Below are 8,959 nucleotides of genomic sequence, written 5' to 3'. Positions count from 1 at the left end.
TGATATTTACCTATGTGAGAAAACTCTCTTCGTGTTTTCTTGTCAGGCTCTACAATGTTCTGTTCAGATCTAGCACGAAGTCCCTCTGGGATAGTTGTTGTGTGTAATCTGAGTTCATTGTGATGGTATTTTCCAAAGGGAAGATGTTGATGAATGATCAGAAATTGTTTGTTTGTTTGTTTGGGTTGGGTTTTGTTTTTATTTGCTTTTTTGCAACATGGACTAGCCTTTAATTCATGTTTTCAAATTCACTTGCCTCCACCTCCTGGTTGCTGGGATTAAAGGCATGTGCCACCATGCCCAGCAAGTCAGAACTTCTGTCTGACCCCTTAAGCATTCCCTTTGTTGTCTCTCCATGTCCCTTTCCTCTGGGTTTCATTGCCCTGTCCAGCTTTACTACACCACTCTGTCAAAAGGCATTCTTGTTTTGTGAACTTAAGGTTGAAGCTGTGGTGTGGAGACCTCTCCCATCCTCCTCCTCTATTATCTCGTTGGCTTTGTACATAACACTTCAGGGTGGTTTAGGGATTCCATATTCAAAATAACTTGGGATTAAATTGCATTTGCTGTGGGGATTATCTGGAAAGAGCACCAACTTTACAAAGTCACTATTTCAATCCCCAAATGACATCTCTTCCTCCACTCCTGAAACCTTAACCTTCTTGCCCCATCATTTTTATGAAACTATGAGCCCACATTGCCTTTTAGGTCTTCTGCTGGTTTCTACCATTCGTGATGGTAGTTTCAGGATAAAGACGGATTTTTTTTAAAGCAAAGAAACTAGGGCTAGTGCCTGTGAAAGAAGGATAGGAAGGAGTGTAGATAGGCAGGTCTTCCTGGTGGAGATAACAGAAAGTCACATGCCAAACACTGAAGGGTTTCCTTTGGCCTGAGTGGCTCGGGTGTGGACATTTGATAGCAGATGATGCAATCAGATGCCTGGGAAGAGGTCACATTGGGACTCGAGAAATACACAGTCAAGATCATCATGATGGCCAAGGAGACTTCCTCTCCCCATACTTCTGTTTAACCACAGTGGCTTCCAGTAGAATTCCTCATAAAATTCTCTTGCTTCAAGTGGCTAGATATGGAGGCGGCAGCTATGTCTCCCAGCAGGACTGGTGCCTCAGGAAGGAAGAGAGAAAGAAAGGAGCAAGTGCTTTTGTTTTATCCATGAAAATACACTTTGGGATCTTATGGAACAGAGTGTGGTTTAAAAGCCAGGAATATAAACCACATTGGGATAGACAAAGATTTTCTAGACTCCATAAGACAGAAGAAAATGGTAAGAAAACAACAGAGTCAGGAGAGAATCAAGTGGAGAACATCAAGGACCTCCATGGAAAGGGTCCCAGCAACCAGAAGACTAGGCCTGTAGCTCCCAGGCAGATGAACCCTAAAACAGCCTAAAGAAACTGCCAACCTGAAGCTGTGAGGCTCCCAAAATGGGGCTAGCCTTTAATCATTCCAAATTCCCAAAGACCCAGAAATATTAAAGAAGACAAAACAGCACATAATCCATGGCCCAAAGATATGGAAGGAAGGTAAAAGAGAGATACCCAGAGACAGCCTGACCAAAGAACATCCATCCATCAACCACAGCAAGGCAGACAACCTTCCAAACACCACCTGGAAGAGCTGATGCCCATCAGAGCACAGAGCTACAGCAGTGGATACAGCCAGTGTTGCCCTTCCCGCAGATACTACAAGGAGGGTCCCCGCCCACATCCCTGCTTTAGTGTCCAATATCCACCAGAATTAAAGCATTAACTGTAATTAAGACCATAGCCATTTTCAGTAGGCATAGTAATTCTCCACCCCAAAATGCATCTATGTCCAGTTCCTAGCCCCCATGGGTGTCACCTTTATTTCTCAGCATCACAGAACATTTAATTACACATTTAATTCACATCAACCACCAGACATTGTGACCATCTTGTCTATTTCCTCTGGTCAGCAGGAGGCTCTTCCACCAATGACTCCCATGGTTTCCACTGCAACATTTTTGTTGCCAGACTTAGCTCGCGTTTAGCCTGAAGAATCCCCTCTTCTACATCACCACCCTGAAGCAAGTCTTCTAATTTTTTAACATTTGGTTCCACTTTGACCATATCCACCTCTCACTGGTGATCTGTTCCATGTGTTTTCTATAGGCTACACGTCTAGGGAAATGCTTCAGAAGATGAAGAATCTTTGTATACAATATTATTAGCCTCTCGTGTGGATTGTCACACACGGCCAGTCACACCAGGCTAGTCGCCTTCTTCAGCAAACTCACCATAATAGTACCCAGAGCCTCTAGTTCCAATGTCACCGTCTATGGAACTTGGCAGGTGTGACTAAGTATCTTGACACAAGGCAATTATTCTGGGTTATCAGTAGAGACCCTAAATGCTCTCTCAGGTGACCATTTGAAAGAAGGATGCAGGGCAGGGGGTGGGAGGAGATTTTGGTGGATGAGGCCAAAGGGAAATAATGTGGCTGTGGAGCTATCCAACCATAAGTCAAGGAATGACAGCTGCCACCAGAAGGTGGAGGAGTCTGGGAAGGAGTCTCGCCAAGAGCCTCCTGAAAACATGCAGCTCTTGATACCCTGACTTCAGGTAACTGGCATTTGCTACAACTTTTTGATGTTTAGAACTGAGGCAGAGTAACCAACCAATTGAGGATTTTAGCTACCAAGGTAGATGATTTAAGACAGCATTAGGAACTTCAATCTTCCTCTTCTCTCCTTTCTTCTTCTTCTTCTTCTTCTTCTTCTTCTTCTTCTTCTTCTTCTTCTTCTTCTTCTTCTTCTTCTTCTTCTTCCTCTTCCTCTTCCTCTTCCTCTTCCTCTTCCTCTTCCTCTTCCTCTTCCTCTTCCTCTTCTTCTTCTTCTTCTTCTTCTTCTTCTTCTTCTTCTTCTTCTTCTTCTTCTTCTTCTTCTTCTTTAAAGACAGAGTCTCATATAGCCCAGGCTGGTCTCAAACTTTCTAGATAGAGGAAGATGATCACGAACTTCTCATCCTCCTGCCTCCACCGCCCAGTCACTGCAATTATGATCATGTACCATCATGCCCAGTTTTGTGGTGCTTAACATTGGCTCTAGGACAGTGGTTCTAAACCTGTGGGTTGTGACCCCCTTTGGAGTCAAATGACTTTTTCACAGGGGTCACCTAAGGCTGTCAGAAAACACTGATATTTACACTATGATTCACAACAGTAGCAAGATTACAGTTATGAAGTAGCAATGAAACTAATTTTATGGTTGGGGGAGGTCACCACAACATGAGGAAGTGTGTTAAAGGGTCACAGCATGAGGAAGGTTGATGCTCTAGGACTTCCTGTATGTTAGGGAAGTGTTCTACCAACCATGCCAGCCCTTAACAGTTTATCATTAAGTTTATTCTCATGACCAACAACATCCAGTCTCTTCCACCATTGGGCTGAAGTCACTGGCACTGAAACAGACTGCTTCCTTGGGAAGAAAAGGCTGTAATCCTTACAGGGAAGTTAATCAAGCTGGAGTAAAACTCCAGCCCACTGGATGAAAGTCAGGGAAAGATTCCCATCAGTCCTCGGTGCTAGGATACATACACCTCTTTTTACTCATTCTCGCTGTTAATTGTCTGTTCTTTTGGTTTGGGGAGGTCTTTTGTTTTTGTTTTTGTATATGAGTTTGAAACAGAGCCCTAAATGTACAACCCACATCAAGCATGTGAGGCTCCCATCTTGTCATGAGTCAAACACCCTAGGGAGGAACCTTAGTCCTGGCTTGGGTCATTACTTTCCCAAGGATGATAATCAAGCTTGTCTGCTTCCTAGAGTTGGGTAAACTTAATTAAAGGAATGTGCTCCAAAGTAAATCTTCAAGAGACAAAGGGGAGAGAAGCAAATGCCTTGGACATTGCTGGGTCATTTTGAACTATGTGGCCAGACAGCTACTCCCAGGGGACAGAGGCCCTTTGGGCAACACGTCTGTTGTCTGTCTTTGTCAGTCATTTTAAATCTGGCCCTAAAGGACTGTTTACAAGCATCAATACTGACCTTAGGGATCCTGAAGGGTTTGCCTACACTGTGATGTCAAGACCAAGGTTGAAGAGAAAGCGACGGATGGCATCAAGCCCCACAATGGTGAGGCCAGAATGAGTAGAAACAGGAATTCTGCTTCTAGCAAACACTTTTAAAAGAAGGGGGCAGCCAGACTGTCTCCCAAACTTGCATGTAGGCTGCCTAATTAACTGTGGCAGCGCCACTGTTCAGTGACAAAGGAACAGGAATGTGGATGTGGAAATTAAACATTGTGAGTGTGAAAGTTTCAGGCAAACAAAAGATTAATTACTATATGCATTGACTTTTGCATAGAAACAGCTCCCCTGCCTGCTTCTCTGTGATTTCCTACAGAAAGGATAAAGCTAAAAGTATGAGTTTTCCATAATGAAGCATCTTTTTAATGTGAAGAAACATATGCAGTTGGTAACATTTCATACCCACAATGCCCCAGCAGGCAACATGCTGGAAATCACTGAGATGTAGGAACACATATCCAAGTCTAAATTCACATTTGGTTCATTTACACTCTACTTGTTCAACAACATACTCTAAAATACTAACTAGTATTCTTAAAATCAATGTAAATATGCATGCTGTGCATAACATAAGGACATCTCAATGAACATTAGACCATCTGTGACCTCACTGGGCAGTGGCTCTCAACATTCCTAATGCTGTGACCTTTCATGTAGTTCTTCATGTTGTGGTGACCCCCCCCATCATAAAATTATTTCCATTACTGCTACTTTGCTACTGTTATGAATCCTGATGTAATTGTCTGTCTTTTCTGATAGTCTTAGGCTACCCCTTTGAAGAGGTCAGTCTCTTGAAGCCTTTTGGTCTTTCATATGTACAGGGAAACCCTTAAAAAAGTCTGGAGGTCCAGAGAAGCATGTGACAGGACACAAATCTCAGCCTCCGACAGGCAATCCCATACTGAACAGACAAAATGGCCCCTAAACTAAAGCCTGCCATGGGGTGGGGAATCAACAAATCTGGAGAAAGGGGAAAAGTGAGTAAAGAAGGAAGATACTAAAGGAGAAGAAGTGTTGGGAAAGAAAAGAGGAGAAATAGAAGGGGTAAGGAAAGATAGAGGGAAGAAGAAGGGAGTTGAAGGGAGACAGAGGGAGAGGAAAGAAGAAAGGAAGGGGGAGGGGGAAGAAGGACAGGGAAGGAGGGGAGAAGAAGAAGAGCAGTGTGGAAAGGATGGCATGGAAAGAAACAAAATGGATGGGCTCTCCTTTAGAATTTGAAGATGTCTTACAACCAAGTGGTTAGAGGGTTCATTCACTTGATGAGAAAGAAAGATTGCGTGGTTTCTAAAATTACTTGAATAAATATCGATTTCTATGAGACAAGAAGGCTATATCAACTCAGTAGGTCTTCACCTTGTATCGTTATCTCCATTTAACTGCTTAGCTACTCCGGTCTTTTCAAACAGTGCATTTGAGTCTTAGGATCCTCTCTCCTGGTTAATGATCAAAGCCTCAGCTCTCTACAGCATGTGTGGGTTTCACAGCAGTGTTGGAGAACAGAATTCCCACGTGTCCTGCTCTCGTTACCAGAATAGGTCTGAGAAGAGGCCTGTTTTTCACAATTCTAAGGTAGCCATCCCTGCCCTTTTGGAAACAAGTAGAAATTGTCATTTCAATGGCATTGTACGTAGGGCAACACCAGCAAAGAACCCAGATCTAGTACAGATGCTATGCTGGACACCCTCATCCGACTGCAGAGGACTACTGTTAGCACTTCCCAGGGATAGAACAAGCAGAGCCCAGAGACAGAGGAGGAAACACACACACTGCAGAGAACAAGACCCTGGACACTGGCGAAGTGCTGGAAAGAGGACATTCTAAGGACAAGAGTGGGTCAACTACTAGAAACGATAAGAAAGACCAAGAGTTTCTATGTACAGAGAATCTCTTATAAGCAGTACCTGCCAATACAAAGCCAATGGCCAGTGAGCTGAGGCAGGAAATAGAAGGCAAGACAGAGCAGGAAGAGAGGATTCTGGGAAATAATGAGAGAGTTAAAGGAAACGCAGGGAGAGATGAAGACAGAGATTCACGGGAGACGCTGAGAGAGATCCTGAGGAAGATGCTGAGGGAAGAGTGGGCCAGGACTGAAGGAGAGATAACTCACCAAGTGGTAGACATAGAATAGTTTGAATGGGTTAAGTAAAGTCTAGTTAGGGAATGAGCCAGAGCTTATGGTCTAGGCATTTAATAATAAATAGTCTTAGAGTTGTCATTCTAGGAGCTAGGGCTAGGAAAGGAAAGCTTAGAATTTATTTTATTTTACACTTCTAACCATCAAATTAAGGTGAACAAATGTTGATTTGGGGCTTCCTACAAGGAGACACACAGAGACACAGAAACAGAGAGAGAGAGAGAGAGAGAGAGAGAGAGAGAGAGAGAGAGAGAACACTTCAAGGCCTGGCTGAGAAAAAGAGCAGCATGCAGACTAGAAGGGCCTCTGAGGGCACTGGGTGGAGAGGGGAAGATCACAGGGCTGAAGCAGGGAGACTTTATCAGTGCCAGCCTCCTGCATGACACTGAGTGTTTGATTCTGAGAAAGAAATGAGGAAGAGCTAAGAGCAGTGATGTTCAGTGTGGAAGGCAGAAATCAGGAAGCCATCTAGACAATAGAAGAAGGAGGGGAAGAATGGAGAGGAGGAAGGGAAAGAGGGACAGGAGGAGGAAGGGGAGGAGGAGGAGGAGAAGGAAAGGACCTGGGTTCATAGCACTCCAGGGCAAACATTCATTGTAGGTGAAAATTGTAGGTCAGAAAACAAAGTGTGCTCTTTGTGTATGAGGACAGGGCATCTACATGTGTGGGAGTGTGCATGTGCACAAGTGTAGAAGCCAGAGGCTGACCTCAGGTGTCTTTCTCAATCGATTGCTCTCCACCTTATTTTTGAGTCAGAGTCTCTCACTGAACCTGGAGCTCACTGACTTGTTTAGACTGGCTAGCCATCAAGCCCCAGGGATTCCCCCTAGCCTTAGCTTACCAGTATGAGGAGCATAGTCACGTGCCATTTTACCCAGCAACGTCATGCTATGTATCAAATTCAGGTTCATTTTCCCAGACATCAAGGGTGTCTTGCAGTATTATTCCCTAAACCACTCCACTTAGGAACTTGGTGAAGAAGCCACTGCTGCTCAAAAAGACACCACCAGTGGTAGCTGTCTGGCATTGCAGAATAAGACTCCCTAATGGAAGCCAGTGTCACATTTACTTAGAACTAAGGTGGATTCCATTATAATGGGCACAGAGCCAAAAGCCCTCCAAGGAAGAACAATACATAAGCATACCCAGGACAATAATCTTGGCATCCAGCGAAGGCACTGTTCAAATCTACATACCCCAAAATACTTTGTCCAAGGGGAAAATGGTCAAGAGGCTAAAGAATTTGCCCAATAAAAAGTCAAACATCAGCTCTGGGCCTGGGAAGTTTTCAGACACAGAATCTGCTGAGAAGGGAATCCCCTAGACCACAGCAAGGGTATATAGTGATGGCTTTCATTGACCTTCCACAGTCATTTAGTCAGGCGCTGGCATCCAGAAAAAAAAAGGGTGATGTGGACAGTTTGAGGACTGCTGGCCACAGGATCTGAGAGGGCACCAGTGGCTGGAGACCTGAGACATTATGTGATACTACTGGGAGTCCTCAGATAAGTGGAAGTATGTGGGGAATGGTTTGAAGAAAGGTCTGGCTATGTCGGGCTCAGAGTGCCTCCTCTTGGTCCACAGACCCACAGTGGACGTTCCCTCAGCCCCAAATGTATGACTCAAAGAGATTTGGGGATTTGTCATAATGTATGCGCTAAGTCCTTGGGGCAGGTGGCAAGTATGGCCCAAGGGGAAAAGATAAGACCACTAAAATGCTCCCAACACACACACACACACACACACACACACACACACACACACACACACACACACACACACACACAGTGGGATAGGCAACATTGATTGGCAACCTAATAGAATCTAGCATCACCTTGCCTATGAGGGAGTTTCAAGATTGGTTTAGTTGAAATAGACCCTAAATGCAGGCAGCACCTTTCATGGGCTAGGGTATCAGACCGAATATGAAGGAGGGAGTGAGCAGAACATCGGCGCTCATCTCCCTCTGCTTCCTGTCTGAGGATGTCAAGTGATCAGCTGCCTCCTGCTCTTGATGTCACGCCCTCCCCACCATGATGGGCCATATCTCAAAGCAAAACCTAGCCCAAGCTGTTTCTGATGGGTATTTTGTCCCAGAAATGGGACAAATAACTAAAGTATGAATTAAGATAGGGAATCAAAACAGTAGCATATCCCAGAAGAGAGTGTTTGATACCTAGAGGCTCGATGGGCAGCTAGCCTGTTGAAATCTGCCCGTCTCCGGGTTTAGTGAGAGACCTGTCTCACTGTGAGGTTGAACTCACAGTGAGCTGAGCAGGAAATTGATCATAGAGAGTGGAGGCTGCCAGCTCTTTAGTGCACCTACACATCTGTGCAGAGTCCAGGGAAAGCTGAGGACCCTGAAGCATGTCTTCAACAAAGGCACATGCAATCCATGACTGAGAACCTGGGAAGTCTAAAAGATCCATTGTCTCCTCTACAAATGGTGCCTTGGTGTCTTAGTCAGGGTTTCCAGTGCTGTGATAAAACCCCTTAACTAAAAGCGTCTTGGGTAGGAGAATGTTTCATTGACTTTACAGCAGCTTTTAAATCAAGGAATCAAAAATTAATATTGCTTAAATCCATAAGGCTACTGACACATGTTTGAAAATATGTAATTAGCAATAATCGACATGTACAAAAGAGATGGAGAAGGCAGTTAGACTGTAAGTTCTTTCTTATTTTATTTGTTGGTTTGTTTGTTTTTGTTTTGGGAGACAGGGTTTCTCTGTGTAGCCCTAACTGTCCCGGAACTCTC

At 44.4% G+C, this 8,959-nt stretch overlaps 1 pseudogene; it reads right to left on the bottom strand.

Moving 5' to 3' along the window:
• Positions 1–1,940: 1,940 nt before the first annotated feature.
• On the bottom strand, positions 1,941–2,281 carry Ndufa5-ps2 (NADH:ubiquinone oxidoreductase subunit A5, pseudogene 2; annotated as a pseudogene).
• Positions 2,282–8,959: the final 6,678 nt, after the last annotated feature.

Source organism: Rattus norvegicus, chromosome 6, assembly GCF_021556685.1.
Source record: "Rattus norvegicus strain SHRSP/BbbUtx chromosome 6, alternate assembly SHRSP_T2T, whole genome shotgun sequence".
NCBI lineage: Eukaryota > Metazoa > Chordata > Mammalia > Rodentia > Muridae > Rattus > Rattus norvegicus.
The sequence above is the reverse complement of the archived record's forward strand: the minus strand, read 5'-3'. Positions and strand labels throughout refer to the sequence as shown.